Source organism: Tachypleus tridentatus, chromosome 10 (genome assembly GCF_004210375.1).
Source record: "Tachypleus tridentatus isolate NWPU-2018 chromosome 10, ASM421037v1, whole genome shotgun sequence".
Taxonomy (NCBI): domain Eukaryota; kingdom Metazoa; phylum Arthropoda; class Merostomata; order Xiphosura; family Limulidae; genus Tachypleus; species Tachypleus tridentatus.
The window spans coordinates 66,785,137-66,804,399 of record NC_134834.1 but is presented as its reverse complement, the minus strand read 5'-3'; positions in this window follow the sequence as shown (position 1 = coordinate 66,804,399).

The following is a 19,263-nucleotide window of genomic DNA, read 5'->3' as shown; positions in this document are numbered from 1 at the left end:
AACATGGATAGTTGGCATTTTAATATTATTAAGTATTTTCTGATACAGGGTCAAACTCAACGTGTCCTTCGTGGTAGTTCATCCTTACCCCGTTTTGTTGGCAGTAGGCAACTTATGAAACTTTACTAAAATGCATACTGCTTGCAAGTAACTTTGACTATTTACAGCCTGATTTATGTTTAATTATATCCAAAGCATAATATAAATAACTAAACAAGTTGTTTTTATATAGCGCTTATTAATGAAACAACAATAATGAGAGATCAGGTAATGTGTAACTTTTATAGAAATACTACTTTTGTCCATTCCAATCCTGCTTTCTCCCCAGAAGCTTAACAGTAAGTCTGAAAGATTATGACCCTAAATAATGGGTTTCGATACTCGTTGTGACCAGCGCACGGATCAACTTTTCATTATGGCCAACGTAGTAGTATCATTAGTCCAGTAATTTTAATGCTAAACCATTAAATGTGTCTCATGTACAAAAGTATATCTATATTACAAATGTCTGTTCAGTGATTTAAACCTGAAAACTTCAACTATATATTACATTAGCACATTTAACTGTCTAACATACCACAATATCGGCGTTATTACAAAATAAGGAAGACATCAACTGATTTATCATGTAACAGATGAACTTACCGTTAATATGTGCTTAGTTTACATAAAACTGAATACACAAACCGTTACTAAAAAAAACTACCTTGATTACATTTGGCAATAATATCTATATTAAACTTCCTCTGATCTTTTATGAGTGAGTTTCTTCCCACAATAGTCACTTTAGTGGTATTTTCCAACAGCTACAGTAGGTTGCTTTAGAGTTTTTGTTTTGCATCAACAGAGAATTAGTTTTCGTTATGCCTTGAATGCTACAGGACAAGTTAACCACACAGATTCCCACACTGTGCTTCGTGCTTTCCTCTGTAGAAGGTTCGATAGCACTTCCTTAGCAAGCAAACAACTCCCTCTTTGTCTTGTTGACTTCCATAAACCAACACTAAGAACTTATTCAAAATAACTCTACACTCGGTTGTGATGTCCAGTAAGTTTCTTAGCGTAAACGTTGTTTTGACTATATTTTTAAATAACGCTAATTTCACAATGTTGCCCTTTTTATACTTCACATAATTTGTTGTTATTATTAGGTACTTATCGCCCAATTTACAATCTAGCTTTTAACTACCAATCTGTTACTGTAACCAATAATATCCATAACCAAAACCTTATTGAAGATACTAAACAAATAACTGTAATAGGTGGGACTGTTGTACGGTGTAAAAATTAATAATGTTTTCCTTTTTCAGGTAACTAGTCTGACTTGTGCTATAAATCAGATTGTTTCATGGTAAAGTGGTTATTTCCAATTTTACGAAACTAGGAAAACGAACTGGGACAAAAGCGTTTGTAATTCGTTATTCATAGGCTTGATAAAACAGAAAGCAAGACGAAAGCACTGATGAACCATGAAGCCAGTTAACCCAAAAGATGTTGTGATACAATAAACAAAACTAAAGAGTTTCTTTCTGAAAAACAACTGTTAGACTAATAAAGAAGGTGCAACAGATGGAAAGTGCCGAAAGGTTTTGGTATGAATTGTGGATTCTGTGTTGTTGTCCTCTCATTGGAAGTATAAGTAAAATAAAGCTAAGGTAACTGTAGTTGGATTATGGAACTTTAAAATTCTTCTGATAATTGTCAGTTAATAATCTGGCATCCGTTCTTCAAGTTCCTATCACAAGTACTCTCTTTACCTATTCTCCTTTTCCCGGTTAAAATATCGTATTAACATCAGCCAGAAAGAAATGCTCACTGCTTGGAAGAACATAAAATTCTACCAATGAGTGAAAGAGATTTTCATTGCAACTTTTCATAGTGGTATAAACAGGGCATATAAAATTTGTTTTGATCCCATTGATTTAAAAAAAAATGAATTAAATTATATCAAAGTCATTAGAAATGATAGAGATTATACTATTGATATAATTAAACATTTAATAGAAAAAAACAATTCAAATTTAATTAAGCAATGTACTATATTTAACACTTTTTTTAAAAAAAAATGAAATAGTATAGTGATATTAACATATGTAAATTATATAACTAGTCAAGTTACCAACTTATGTAGGAAACTTTTTTTTCGATTTTTAAACTATTTAAGAAAATGAAAAGAATACTGACTGTCATTATATGTACAGGCATATATATCAAATTAATGTGAATGTAACAAAATTGTATTCGCCAAACTAAACTTACTTTGAAAAACCGCATCGTAAGATATAAATATTATATAAGTGATAAAAATATGTTAATTTATCCGAACACATTACAAAAAACAAGTAATTGATAAAGTAGTATAAAACAATAATTTTAAATGAATCCAACACAGTAAACGATTTTGATATAAAAAAATATACTGAATTTTTTTGTTTTAAATGTAAATTAAATACTTATGTGTCAAAATACAGATAAATGATAGGCTGGCGATAGTGATCAATTTTGAATGGAAATATTTACTTCATATGTGCAGTATTCATGTCACACTGAGATCAACCATTCTTTTATAAAAACCAGTTGTTCACGTAGATTTTTACTGGTGGTGTCGGAAGTAACTGAAACATGAACAGTTGTTGTTAATGTAGAAAAAATAGTGTGAAGTGTAAACGTTGTTCTGCTTGTTTTTTAAAATTAATTATGTTCTAATTATAAATTAGACTTAGTTGATTTAATGAGGCACGAATTGTGACAGTGGTGCACGCAAGAATCATTAGATGACATAATATAAGAATAAGCTAACCACAAATACCTACTTCGTTACGTAAGTTGGACAGCAAATTAGTCTGTTCTGATTTAAGCTCAGTCAGAAATTTTAAAACGACTACTTCAACACATAACAAGTTGAATTACATTAACAACTACAGCTAGTAACAATCTGATTTACCACAAGTGTCTGCTAAATTATAAACCTTCAACCGCTACAGCACATGATTTACCACGCACATCTGCTTAACCTCTTAAAATTAAAAATAGTGTAAAACATATTCAGTTAACCACAAATTACGATTTTATTATAAAAAGCCAACGACATAAACTACTTCGGCATATATCAATCTTGCTTATTACAAATGTCTTTTGAGTTACTTAAAATTGAGGACGTAAACTATATATTACATTAGCACATTTAACAGTCTAAGTTATCACAAATATTGGCCTGATTACTTAACAAGGAAGTAATCAACTGATCAAACATATCATAGCTGATATTACTGTATCTGTAAACCCTCTATTTGTTTCTTTTAAACTAACGCTTTGACAAAGCAACCATTTTAAATTCGAAATATCCTTCAATGTTGGCCCGGCATGGCCGTGCGTGTAAAGGCGTGCGACTCGTAATCTGAGGATCGCGGGTTTGCATCCCTGTCGCGCCAAACATGCTCGCCCTTTCAGCCGTGGGGGCGTTATAATGTGACGGTCAATCCCACTATTCGTTGGTAAAAGAGTAGCCCAAGAGTTGGCTGTGGGTGGTGATGACTAGCTACATTCCCTCTAGTCTTACACTGTTAAATTAGGGACGGCTAGCGCAGATAGTCCTCGAGTAGCTTTGCGCGAAATGTAAAAACAAACAAAGAAACTGAATGAATTTAACTACTATTCCGTCTGGTTTGTCCACACCAGCGATGAAACAGCTTAACAAGATCAGTAGAAAAACTTCGAGAAATACAAAACATGGGCTACAAAATTCCTTTAATCAAACATCTTACATGGTTTAAATTGAAACTGTGCTAGATTTGAGAAGGAATATTATTTCATGTTCGAAAGATAAACTGATAGCAATCACGAGAAAAAACAAACAGAGTATTTATATTATACATTCTTATCATGACACTTTGGCTAATAAGTATCGTTTGGACTACATATTCTCATCATGAGATTGTGTGTGTGTCAGAAACATTCTTATTAACAATTTCTTAAAATATGATCCTAAGAGTGGTATATTACGAACTGTTTAATGTATTAAATAATGTTCTTTTGACATTCCTGGATCTATGATATGCTACTTAATTCTTCACAATAATAATCTGATTGTTGATGTTCCTTCAGTCATAGGTTGCTATTTGATACCTCACAGCCATACTAGACTACTTGTTCTTTCAAACATAATGTGCTATTTGACATCCTTCGGACAATGGTGTATTATTTGACATGGTATTTTCTCAGTCTTTGACATTCCTAGGACAACGATGCAAGACTTGGTATTTTCTCAGTCATAATGTATCTCTCGATGTCCCGCGTAATAACGCATTACTTACTGTCCATTCAGTCACGATGTGCTTCTGCCACTTTCTTATTATGCTGTTAAAAAGAAAGGTTATTTATTCTAAAATATTGCTTATTTGTTTGAAGTTGAGCACAAAGCTACAAAATGGTTTATCTGTATTCTGCCAACCACGGGTATCGAAACTTGGTTTCCGGGGTTGCAAGTCCGTCAACATACCACTGCGCCAATGTAGTCTCAAGATCAATTACAATACTAAATACAAAAGATATCTTTGATGAGGAATCTAGTTTTTTAAAAGATAAAATATTGGAGACGGCTTGAATGTTAATGAAGAAAATTTTATTAGGAATATGCAACATTTTGATAAAGTTATGTCATCATGAGATAAAATAATTTACAAAGGTACAGGAACGTATATACATATACATTTCAGGGATAAATGGTAAATCACAGTGCAAAGTTCTGCAGTTGAAACTAATACATTAAAAAACAACACAATATTAGATTGTAGTTTCCCATTCAACCATGAAATTCGTTTAAAAATAATCAATACTTGGAGAAACCATGCCATTAAACATAAACTTTCTGATCATGGCATAATATTGTAGAAACGTTGTACATTTATAATAAGGTTTTTTTCATTTGCCATTATAGCCACTTCCAACCTCTTATTTTGCAAAAATTACATTTGATATTTTATACAGAAGTTACTACTAAATTATAATTACCCCCTTCATGAAGAATTTTAGGTTAGCTTAAGTCTTATTTTAAAACGTTTTATTTGTTGTTAAGCTTAAAAGTATCGCAACCAGATTCAAATTTACTGCTGAGCCACCGAAGAGTTTCAGTAGTTGATCTTCAGAAAATAATAAATCATTTTACTCTGTATGCTACATAAACAATGCCTATTGTAGTTGAAGTCTCTAAAAAAATCCGTTTGGGTCATAGTTGCTAGAAAGAACTAAATAGCTTGTCTGTTTTTTCAGAATACCAAAATTATAAGTATGTTTAGCAAGACAAGAATGCATAAGTTTCGATATCGTTTATTGTTTTTCAATTTTGCTTAAAGTGACACGAGGGTTATCTGAGCTAGCCATCCCTAATTAAGCAGTGTAAGACAAGAAGAAAAGCAGTTAGTCATCGCCACTCACTGACAACTCTTGGGCTACTCGTACGCCAACGAATGGTGGTATTGACCTTATATCGTCCTCAAGGGTGAAAGGATGAGCATGTTTGGGGTGAGGAGGATTCAAACCCGCGATCTTCAGATCACGAGTCGATTGTCTTAACCACCTGGCCAAGCTGGGCCTCAATATTTTTTATCTTAATTATATTTCTATACCATATGCATGGAAATATGAAAATTGTAATAAAATATTTTGACATTTCTTTCAAATTTATAGAAACTAAAATATTACGCATAGATGGAATTTATTTCTCTCTTTTTAAGACCCAGAAGGTAATGTTATTTGCAAGAAGAAATTGTAAATTAAAAAAATCAAACAAAATACTGAAGAAAAGTCCATTAATGTTGATGTTAATAATGCTAAGAAATGTCTTCATATCGGTATTAATAGACAGTATGAAAAACATAGTATGACTGCTTTGAGCGCAACTGTATCATAAAGAAATACAGCAGATCTGGAATAAGACACTCATTATAAATGTAAATCACGTAAACTAAATCGTAGAAGATCGATGCGACATCTTGTACAAGTCGGAAAAAACAGCTCGAGTTTCAAGGATTTAATTTCTTCTGTCGTATATTGACAACACACTAGACACAACACATTGTCTTATTTTAAAATAATAGCGTAGAAAATCCATACTAAGATACTTTATTATTTGTTAACGTTTTCGGTTTCTATGCGCTACTAGTTGTTGATGTTTTGGCTTCGCTGGAAACATTTATTTGCTGAAGAATCAATAGGATCAATCTCTTCAGAGAAAGTTGCAAAGTTGAAAATCGCTTATTTTGAGCTTCTAGCCAACAAAATAATTGCAGCTAGAATCCCTTGGTACATGTACAAGTGGAAACTATAATACTCTTGGCTCAATACAGAAGTTATTTTTCCTTTGTTCAATTAAATGGTTTGAAAAAAACATGGTCATTTTGAAACGTCGACACAACATAATGTCCAGAAATCGTAACAGATTTTGAAAACTGATTCAGTTTATCTTAAGTATTGAACAAGACACGTTTTAGTTTTCTTTAAGGAAACAGCTGAACATATCATGCTAGCCGTTTCTTGTTCACAATATATATTGTCACTTGCATCAGATTCTACGTAAAATTAATTACTTCTGTTAGAACATTATCCGCATTGATGCACAACTTAAGACTGTGCTAAATTTAATATAAAAGCTGCCATCAGAAGGTACGAAAAATCACCGGGAAATTACTTGATTTCAAAACAAATCAAAATTAATCAATATTACAAGATTAAATAAGGAACTTTAACTTGAATAAACGTATCGCTCCCCCGTCGTGTATTGTATTCTTTTTATATTTTCTAGTGGTTATTATCAAGCCAGTATTATCGCCAAAAGACAAATACAATACCAAACTTGTTGAAGAGATGGTATTGTGATAATTAGAAGCGACTCAGACAAGAACTTTCACAGTACATAATAATAATACCTTTCACGAACAAACAGAATACAGAACTTTCGCTGCTAGTCGGAGATTTCTCTTATCTTTTACTTAAGTTTGCATAAAAGTAAAGTAAGATGGAAATAACCTGCATAAGTATAGGGGCTCACATGAGGATATATTTCTATAATGCAATGTAATTTTTGTCCTAAATGTTATGGTAAAACGAAATAGTTCCAGAGGTATACTACACTGACACCTTATATCTGTCGTAAATGTGCTAAGTATATAAATGCATTCAACAGTTGTCTTTATATTAATACAAGGTTATTAAAAATCGTTAATTTAAAAAAGGGGGGGAATAGCAAACGTCATACAAGTTGAATCAAAATGCAAGTGTCATATTTTCAAGCCTACAACTGAGGACTTTACAAAAAGTAAACAAACAGGCAATGAATAGTGTTTACATTATTTTGTGAAGCTACGAATCCCTGTTTTGATTCCCTGTTCACAGTACTTATCCATTTTAGAGAGTCAAAATATGGATTTGTATCTAGAGAAAATAATATATACAATACTTTTAGCTTTCTTTGTTTTCCTTTTTTTTTTAAAAGAGTTCATAGTTGTGACTTAAAAATACAATTTATGCATTTTGATTAATCTATTTCTATAGCTTCTCGACGATCTCTATTTCTCCTTTTTAAGTGTATATTTTTTACTAATCTTGTTTATTTACATTTATGGAGAATAAGTTTTAAGCTACATATATGCATATACGTTCAGTTGAATGTTACTTATTCTTCAATAGTTTACTGTTACATTGTTTTTTTTCACCCAAGCACCATACTAACATTATTCAAAATAAATAACAAATGTACTTCAAATAATAATCACATGTACTGGTATATGCAATAGTACCATATACAAGAGAAGTAAATACTGAATACGCACTCGCGATTTCAGTTGAGTTTAAGAAACATAGAAAAAATCACCATCATTGTCTGAGTAGGGGAATATACTACATTAATCATCTGGTGTTAAATATTTCCAGAAATATAGTCGCGAAAATCCAAATAGAAACAGCAAACTCAAGTAACAATGAACAACAGCGACTCGAGTAACGACATGCAACAGGAAAATCGGGAATCTTTCACGTGATAGGTTTTGATGTGTGTTTTTTGTTTTGCATTTTCGCGCAAAGCTACTCAAGGGCTATTTGCGCTAGCCGTCCCTAATTTAGCAGTGTAAGACCAGAGGGAAGGCAGCTAATCATCACCACCTACAACCAACTCTTGGGCTACTCTTTTACCAACGAATAGTGGAATTGACCGTAACATTATAACTCCCCCACGGCTGAAAGGGAGAGCATGTTTGGTGCGACCGGGATTCGAACCCGAGACCCTCGGATTACGAGTCGAACGCCTTAACATACTTGGCCATGCCGGGCCAAATAGGTTTTGATGAGTGTGCTTAAAAAACAAAAAACGCTAGAGTTGTAATTTCCAAACGCGTAGACAAGAAAAACTCCCGATTGTTTAATGACAAAAAGTGAAGGATTTATAAAATTTTGCATTATGAGAAACATAGGGAATTCAAATTAAATTTAAAGTACTCTGTCGGGTTTTTGAAAATCCATGTGCGATCCTATCCAAGAGTAGATATCACTTACAATAATTTTATAATGGAGTTAAAATAGAGAGTTGTAGCTTGAACATCTCTCAGGTTTTTGAAAATCTCTGTGCGATCCTATCCCAGTGTAGATATTACTTACAATCATTTTATAGTGGAGTTATAATAGAGTTGTAGCTTGAACAAACTGTCAGTAGTAGATTTGCTTACTTTTGTGCGATCTCTATTTTTATATTTTAAATTCTCAATTTTTAATTATGTTGTATATTGACTTTATTAAGTAATAGGCAAATGTATATATGCGTATAACCCTCACTAAGCGCGTATAATATTTTACTAGTAGAAAGCAGCCTTTTCAAATAAAATAAACATGTCTAAAACACAGCTTAAATAAAACTTCGTGTTTTTTAATGTAGTTACCTACCGAGCCAGGTGGCATTGTGTATGAGGTTTAGTGTAAATACACGTTTAACACGCTTCGACTAAAAGTCAGACGCTTTTAAGAACATCGCATCTATTATGTATTTATAGCCACGTTACTGAACTTTAAATTAAAAATTAATAGACTTGTGATTCAATCATGAACATTCCTTTTTTTTTCATATAATATACCTGTATAAGTTTTTGTGCAAAATACCGTGTCTCTAGTACTGTAGACTTGTGAAACAATAAGACGTACAACATGAACAAACAGGCAAATTTAGATTTTTTTGTCTAAAAGTCGCGAAATCACTAATTTTGTTTATTATCAATGTTAGCGTGGTCTGAACTATTAAAAAGGAAGGCTGTTTAAAGAATAAGTATGTTTTTGATGTGGTTTTTGCCTGAATGTTATATTAGACATTCGAGCAAATTAATGCACGATCCCTATTATGAACCACTATCGTGGTTTATCACAATTGGAATTTTAAACTAAATATCACCTTATGCGACACATGGGTTTAATATTCAGGTCAAGTTCCTCAGCACTCAGGCCTGGCCGCACATAGTTTTGAAATAATTACCTTTGGGGCACTAGCAATTAAGCATCCCCCGCCGTTGAAAATACTTTGTCCAACCATTTGAATCGAATAACAGAATTGACTGTTATCTGCATACCATATTCGCAACTAAAAGTATTTAAAGTGATAGACCTGGCACGTTGAGGTGGTTAAGGAGCTTGACTCGTAATCCGAGAGTCCCGGGTTCAAATCCCTGTCACGCCGAACATGCTAGCCCTTTCAGTCGTGGGGGAATTATAATATCACAGTCAATCCAACTATTCGTTGTTAAAAAGAGTAGCGCAAGAGTTGACGGTGAGTACTGATCACTAGCTTCCTTTCCTCCAGTATTATAATGCTAAATTAGGGACGGCTAGCGCAGATAACCCTCGTGTAGCTTTGCGCGAATTTCAAAAGAAAACAAACTTAACGTGATATTCATCAAGTCCTGATTAACAAGGAAAGAAATCAAAATACGTAATAATAGTGGTGTTATTGTGTCATCTTTCTAGTGATTTCAAACGTTTTTTACATAAGAAACATGTTTTTGCTTGTATTGTATTCAGATCTTTTTGGTTTCCATTCTAAGAATTCCGAACAGTTTCCGTAACTTGTAACACGATTAATATTTAAATGAAGAAGCTATAATTGATAGTGCATTCAGTTTTGGATCGTCCTTTCATCATTCTCTTTATTTATTAAAATTATTAAAAGAGAAGTTAAATATTGTCGATATATAAGCTACTTAATTGAATAATCATTTCGTTACCAAAATTTCAAATCAGAAAATCAATCAGTTACGTTACTTGTATAACTTAATATCTGATAATACATTTTATTTTTCCTGAAATATTATATGTCCAAGACATAAATAGGAAGTAAAAATACCGACCTAAATCGCTAATAATTTATCAGCTATAACTTTATTTTAATTGCTTTTATTTCTATGCACAAAATATAGTCATGTCGGATATTGTTTTTGAACATTTGTTCCTCTCGTTGGAAATAAAAAAAACTGATTCAATTAATATTCTTTAAACTTTTAACAGAATTAATTTGTGTTGTATTCACAATCCATCTGGATTTCAGATACAAAAGTTCTATGAAGAAATCTCAATGCCGGTAATTTAATAACGATTTTATAATTAATGTTTGTAGATTTTCTTTTATTGTTTAACATTTTATACATGTGTTATTGAATATGTGTACGTATTAAATTACTTATTATAAACACTGCAAACGGATGATTTAGAGAAACAGTTGTTAGATACGGAGTTACAGTCAGACAACATGCTTGTATACCTAATAGTTAATGTCTATATTTAGTATGTATTTTAAAGATCATTTTCTTGATTTTTTGTGTAACGTTTGATTTTCACGACTTAAGTTCTTTATTCTACAAGATGGATAAATTATCACGTAAACGCAAGCCATATTTTGCCAAAGATAAATCGATCAGTTAAAAACTCAACTTGCTCGTGACCTTTGAATTAATGAATCCATCTTAAGAGGTTGAAAAATAAAGAAAACTACGCACTCTGCCTTGTATGGTTTAGAAGAAATGTCTGATCTTCGGAGACTCAAATGTTCAATTTCTATTTTCGTTGCATATACTATATTTTGGTTATCATTAATTCATTGTGTCCATTTAGAAGATATGTTTACCAAAGGGTTTGAGAAAAGTAATTTATTATTTTTTATTCCTTTTGAGCCTAGTCGTAGTTTCTATTGATATTACAGAACTCACAATAAATATCTCAACATGAAGCAATCACAAACAGAGTTTTTCAAAAGGTCAATAATGAAATAATGCTAAAATGAGTGTTGTAATATATTTCATTTAATAAAAATAATTAATCACTACAACATCTATCACATTTTATCGTGTATCCGTCTACTATATCTCATCAATTAACTCACTCTTTCACTCATTTAAAAACATATATCGTGCAAGAAACCATATTTCTTAAAGTGGCGTAGATAACAAAAGTTTGGGAAAAGCTGACTTAAGTAATTCTTCTATCCTAGCTCGTAAAAACTGCAAAATAGAATACAAAACTTGTAAGTTATTATTTGCTCTATAGAAAAATGATATAATTAATAATGTATAGTAATTACGTACATTGTGTTGTTATATATACCGTACTCTATACTTACATACTATAATAGGTTTCTAAATTTCTGGAGCTATTCATTTGAAAATACGGGTTTATAAGTTCTTTGCAGTATAAACCACAATCGCTTGAGAAACATGTAACAAATATATATACAAAATCCAAAGACTATTTCTATTTATGCATATAGTATTTTAGGAAGTTTTGCAATTTCTTGTATTATTTAAGTTACAGTTGTGGAATCAATATCTCTGTAACAGTTTTAAAGAAAAAATTAACTCGTAATTCTATATTATGCACTGTGTGTATAACTGTATTAAGTAACTTAATATTACACCAACGCCTCATGCCATTCGATTTAGAATATGAAGGATGTTTGGTTTGTTTTGAATTTCGCGCAAAGCTACTCGAGGGCTATCTGCGCTAGTCGTCCCTAATTTAGCAGTGTAACACTAGAGGGAAGGCAGCTAGTCATCCCCACCTACCGCCAACTCTTGGGCTACACTTTTACCAACGAATAGGGGGAGTGACCGTCACATTATAACTCCCCCACGGCTGAAAGGGAGAGCATGTTTGGTGCGACCGGGATTCGAACCCGAGACCCTCGGATTACGAGTCGAACGCCTTAACATACTTGGCCATGCCGGGCCAAATAGGTTTTGATGAGTGTGCTTAAAAAACAAAAAACGCTAGAGTTGTAATTTCCAAACGCGTAGACAAGAAAAACTCCCGATTGTTTAATGACAAAAAGTGAAGGATTTATAAAATTTTGCATTATGAGAAACATAGGGAATTCAAATTAAATTTAAAGTACTCTGTCGGGTTTTTGAAAATCCCTGTGCGATCCTATCCAAGAGTAGATATCACTTACAATAATTTTATAATGGAGTTAAAATAGAGAGTTGTAGCTTGAACATCTCTCAGGTTTTTGAAAATCTCTGTGCGATCCTATCCCAGTGTAGATATTACTTACAATCATTTTATAGTGGAGTTATAATAGAGTTGTAGCTTGAACAAACTGTCAGTAGTAGATTTGCTTACTTTTGTGCGATCTCTATTTTTATATTTTAAATTCTCAATTTTTAATTATGTTGTATATTGACTTTATTAAGTAATAGGCAAATGTATATATGCGTATAACCCTCACTAAGCGCGTATAATATTTTACTAGTAGAAAGCAGCCTTTTCAAATAAAATAAACATGTCTAAAACACAGCTTAAATAAAACTTCGTGTTTTTTAATGTAGTTACCTACCGAGCCAGGTGGCATTGTGTATGAGGTTTAGTGTAAATACACGTTTAACACGCTTCGACTAAAGTCAGACGCTTTTAAGAACATCGCATCTATTATGTATTTATAGCCACGTTACTGAACTTTAAATTAAAATTAATAGACTTGTGATTCAATCATGAACATTCCTTTTTTTTTCATATAATATACCTGTATAAGTTTTTGTGCAAAATACCGTGTCTCTAGTACTGTAGACTTGTGAAACAATAAGACGTACAACATGAACAAACAGGCAAATTTAGATTGTTTTGTCTAAAAGTCGTGAAATCACTAATTTTGTTTATTATCAATGTTTTTGTGGTCTGAACTATTAAAAGGAAGGCTGTTTAAAGAATAAGTATGTTTTGATGTGGTTTTGCCTGAATGTTATATTAGACATTCGAGCAAATTAATGCACGATCCCTATTATGAACCACTATCGTGGTTTATCACAATTGGAATTTTAAACTAAACATCACCTTATGTGATACATGGGTTTAATATTCAGGTCAAGTTCCTCAGCACTCAGGCCTGGCCGCTCATAGTTTTGAAATAATTACCTTTGGGGCACTAGCAATTAAGCATCCCCCGCCGTTGAAAATACTTTGTCCAACCATTTGAATCAAATAACAGGATTGACTGTTATCTGCATACCATATTCGCAACTAAAAGTACTTAAAGTGATAGACCTGGCACGTTGAGGTGGTTAAGGAGCTTGACTCGTAATCCGAGAGTCCCGGTTCAAATCCCTGTCACGCCGAACATGCTAGCCCTTTCAGTCGTGGGGAATTATAATATCACAGTCAATCCAACTATTCGTTGTTAAAAGAGTAACGCAAGAGTTGACGGTGAGTACTGATGACTAGCTTCCTTTCCTCCAGTATTATAATGCTAAATTAGGGACGGCTAGCGCAGATAACCCTCGTGTAGCTTTGCGCGAATTTCAAAAGAAAACAAACTTAACGTGATATTCATCAAGTCCTGATTAACAAGGAAAGAAATCAAAATACGTAATAATAGTGGTGTTATTGTGTCATCTTTCTAGTGATTTCAAACGTTTTTACATAAGAAACATGTTTTGCTTGTATTGTATTCAGATCTTTTGGTTTCCATTCTAAGAATTCCGAACAGTTTCCGTAACTTGTAACACGATTAATATATTTAAATGAAGAAGCTATAATTGATAGTGCATTCAGTTTTGGATCGTCCTTTCATCATTCTCTTTATTTATTAAAATTATTAAAAGAGAAGTTAAATATTGTCGATATATAAGCTACTTAATTGAATAATCATTTCGTTACCAAAATTTCAAATCAGAAAATCAATCAGTTACGTTACTTGTATAACTTAATATCTGATAATACATTTTATTTTTCCTGAAATATTATATGTCCAAGACATAAATAGGAAGTAAAAATACCGACCTAAATCGCTAATAATTTATCAGCTATAACTTTATTTTAATTGCTTTTATTTCTATGCACAAAATATAGTCATGTCGGATATTGTTTTTGAACATTTGTTCCTCTCGTTGGAAATAAAAAAACTGATTCAATTAATATTCTTTAAACTTTTAACAGAATTAATTTGTGTTGTATTCACAATCCATCTGGATTTCAGATACAAAAGTTCTATGAAGAAATCTCAATGCCGGTAATTTAATAACGATTTTATAATTAATGTTTGTAGATTTTCTTTTATTGTTTAACATTTTATACATGTGTTATTGAATATGTGTACGTATTAAATTACTTATTATAAACACTGCAAACGGATGATTTAGAGAAACAGTTGTTAGATACGGAGTTACAGTCAGACAACATGCTTGTATACCTAATAGTTAATGTCTATATTTAGTATGTATTTTAAAGATCATTTTCTTGATTTTTTGTGTAACGTTTGATTTTCACGACTTAAGTTCTTTATTCTACAAGATGGATAAATTATCACGTAAACGCAAGCCATATTTTGCCAAAGATAAATCGATCAGTTAAAAACTCAACTTGCTCGTGACCTTTGAATTAATGAATCCATCTTAAGAGGTTGAAAAAATAAAGAAAACTACGCACTCTGCCTTGTATGGTTTAGAAGAAATGTCTGATCTTCGGAGACTCAAATGTTTAATTTCTGTTTTCGTTGCATATACTATATTTTGGTTATCATTAATTCATTGTGTCCATTTAGAAGATATGTTTACCAAAGGGTTTGAGAAAAGTAATTTATTATTTTTTATTCCTTTTGAGCCTAGTCGTAGTTTCTATTGATATTACAGAACTCACAATAAATATCTCAACATGAAGCAATCACAAACAGAGTTTTTCAAAAGGTCAATAATGAAATAATGCTAAAATGAGTGTTGTAATATATTTCATTTAATAAAAATAATTAATCACTACAACATCTATCACATTTTATCGTGTATCCGTCTACTATATCTCATCAATTAACTCACTCTTTCACTCATTTAAAAACATATATCGTGCAAGAAACCATATTTGTTAAAGTGGCGTGGATAACAAAAGTTTGGGAAAAGCTGACTTAAGTAATTCTTCTATCCTAGCTCGTAAAAACTGCAAAATAGAATACAAAACTTATAAGTTATTCTTTGCTCTATAAAAAAATGGTATAATTAATACGGTATAGTAATTACGTACATTGTGTTGTTATATACACCGTACTCTATACTTATATACTATGATAGGTTTCTAAATTTCTGGAGCTATTCATTTGAAAATACGGGTTTATAAGTTCTTTGCAGTATAAACCACAATCGCTTGAGAAACATGTAACAAATATATATACAAAATCCAAATGCATATAGTATTTTAGGAAGTTTTGCAATTTCTCGTATTATTTAAGTTACAGTTGTGGAATCAATATCTCTGTAACAGTTTTAAAGAAAAAATTAACTCGTAATTCTATATTATGCACTGTGTGTATAACTGTATTAAGTAACTTAATATTACACCAACGCCTCGTGCCATTCGATTTAGAATATGAAAGATGTTTGGTTTGTTTTGAATTTCGCGCAAAGCTACTCGAGGGCTATCTGCGCTAGTCGTCCCTAATTTAGCAGTGTAACACTAGAGGGAAGGCAGCTAGTCATCCCCACCTACCGCCAACTCTTGGGCTACTCTTTTACCAACGAATAGGGGGAGTGACCGTCACATTATAATGCCCCTACGGCTGAAAGGGCGAGCATGTTTGGCGCTACGGAGATGCGAACCCGCGATCCTCAGATTACGAGTCTCACGCCTTAACACGCTTGGCCATATCGGGCCATGAAAGATGTATGTCGACTTTAAGTTTGATAAATACCCTTAAAACTCATGAGTTGAGGGAAGAAAGAAACAGGTAAAATGTTATATTTAGATGGTAATAAAATCAAATTAACTAATGTATAAATCAATAATTTTTGAGACGTAAAAAAGTGTGTTGTAAGTTAGGCTATGTAAGTGAAGTTTATATTTTTAATAATATTTATCTCATTTTAAATGGAAAAGTCTAAAATTTATTCACCCTCACTAATGAATTTCTTATCACGAGATATATTATTTCTACTGGTTAATAAAGTTATATGCATGTTTTATATTGTTCTTTATCACATAGAAGATTACAAAACCAAACGTACAGAAGAACCAGCACGTTTACTAGTAAATACATTTTTCAAATACATAACTCAATCATGTCATCCACAGGTATCACAGGACAATTATCTCACATGCTGCATACATAAAATGTTAAATAGACGCCATTTGGGGTAAGTCTGCACTTTTATGTCTTTTATTTACAATTATTCAGATAATATCATTTTATAAACGTTACGTCATCAGAATTTATTAGTTATGAAAGTATATATTTATAGTTACCTGGAAGAAAGGCAAACAGTCAGAGAGACTTACGACAAAAGCTGCTATAGTTGATTTTAAAGAGTGGTATGTACACACACGCACAGTACTTTGCAAAATTGTTAGGGAAAAATTATATTTTAGGCTACTTTCATAGAAGGTAAATCACGGGTGAAACATCAAATTTTTATTAATTTTTATATTTAGTGCAACAGTAATTCAGTAGAAGTGCTTGAGTTCAACAAACAGTTAATATTTTATGTGTCTCTCAGGCATTTTTGCAACATATTTAGTCAAAGTGTTCTTTGGGACCTTATTCTAAACGTCTCTAATACGTTCCCATAAAATTTATTTGTAAGAAACTATTCATTTCTCAACTTTTTGATCTATCAAATCATATATCTTTACAATTGAGTTGCATCATTTGTATTACTGCAACAGCTTATTTCTTAGCTAAATAATTTTACATGTATTTGATAAATGTTTGGGGTTATTATATTCTTGGTTGTAGAATACTTTAGCAATAATACACAAATCTCTGGGTAACAACAACGGATCAGTATCTGGTGGTACTTGTACATGTCCATTATTCCATCTATTTTGCAAATACCTCTTGTTGTTTCAACAGAAAAACACCCCAAACAACCACACTACCTCTCACATATTTCACTGTAGGCGCAATGTTTTGAGGTAGCTTTTTTCAGTCAGAGGTACAACCTACACTTTGAACCAAATATCTCAAACTTGAACTCACCTGTCCATAATACACTTTTGGCATTTTTAAACAAATTTCACACTCTTAAAAGTATCTGGAGATCGAAGTAAAAGGTTTTAAACTGTTACGCTATGAAAATATTTCATTTTCATTGAATCTTCTCGATACTGTAGATCTAGACACTTTTCTTTAATTTGATACGCAGTCGTTTATCTCATACTTGAAACAGTTGTAGTCTTCCTTCTCTCCTGAATGTTGCATAAACGAAGATACTCAACATCAGTATCAGTGAATTTATGTGATATTTTCAAATCTATCTGACTCAGTCTGACGATCTAGGGTGTACTTGACACAGTTTGGAAAGCATTTCAAGTCTGCATCAGTTTGTCAGAGAGTCCAACCAGCATTCACGGTGCTGCGATCTCTTTCCTCTGCTGACAATTATATACGCTTTTGAAGTCGTGACAACAAAACATAATACATAATGTTAAAACCATTTTTATAAAGGTATACTTGTCGGCTTATTATATTATAGAGACGCCACATCTGGCTATCTGCTGTGTCCACCGTGGGGAATCGAGCCCTTGATTTTAGCGTTGTGAATAGGTAGACTTACTGCTGTCCCAGCGGGAGACATTTATTTGTGAAGTGCTATTAAATTGATTTCTTCTAGCATATACCGACACCATATGCCAGGTCCTTGCATGCTTCTTTCTATATAATTAAGATATTGCACAGAGTTCCATGAAAATTATTTCAGACCCTAAATCTGATAATATGAAACGGTAAGAATGACAAAATATTCTCTTGTCCCAACTCTTTTTCACAGAAAATATATATGTACGAGAGTTATGAAATGACGTATACAAAATAGAAAAATCTGTACTGTCAAATAGCTTAATATATATACATATATATGTATATCCTTAACAATAAAAATAAAGTATAATAGTTTCAGTCTCAACTTCCAGTCTGTTCATAAATTTATTAGTTCTCACTCATCAGCCATTTGTTTCAGTCTGCAATTCTCCTACAAAACTGGTTGTGTTATATATTCAAAACAAATGTGACAAAACTGAAATAATGGAGAGGTTGGACTTCCAGAACAGTCTGTCAGAAATAATAATCAGTGATGACGAGAAAACCCATTTGTAGAAAAAAAATATGTAAAAACGGCTAGTTTGGGTTGAGAAAATGTTTTATATAGAGGAGCGAACAAAGTTTGACCTTCTTCGGTCATCGTCAGGTTCACAAATAAAGAAAGAGGTAAATGTCCGACAGCTGACCACATGTTTGAAGGGGGTTGTGTAACTGAGTGTAGGAATGTAGAGGGCGTGCTTATATATATAGTATGTCAGAAAATATTCAAAATCTCTCAATAAGATGTCACATAACTAAAGAATTAAAGTTTACAAATTTTGAATGAATCAAACAAGAGAGTTTTCAACAGGTGTCTTCCCAAATTTAGTAGAAGGACATTAAAATTTGATAAAATATTTTCAAAGAATAAATGCAGTGTTATAGCTCTGTAATTTTTGAATTGCTTTGCCAGCCAGAATGAGTTTAAAAAAAAAAATTCTGGTATTGAGAAACCGTTCCCTTTTGTACATTTTCTTACTCTGAAAGTACTTCGAAATAATAGTTTGAGAATTGGATAGAATTGGCTGAATTGTTCCGAGTTTCTCACACTGAAGTAAGTACGCTGTCATCGAACAAATTTCTTTGCCAATTTCTTTTAAAGTAGAAATTGGTGGTCATATCCTGGACATGTTGTAGACTATATTTCTGAACACATTAAATTTTTTGATTGAAATGTTTTGTAATACTAAAAA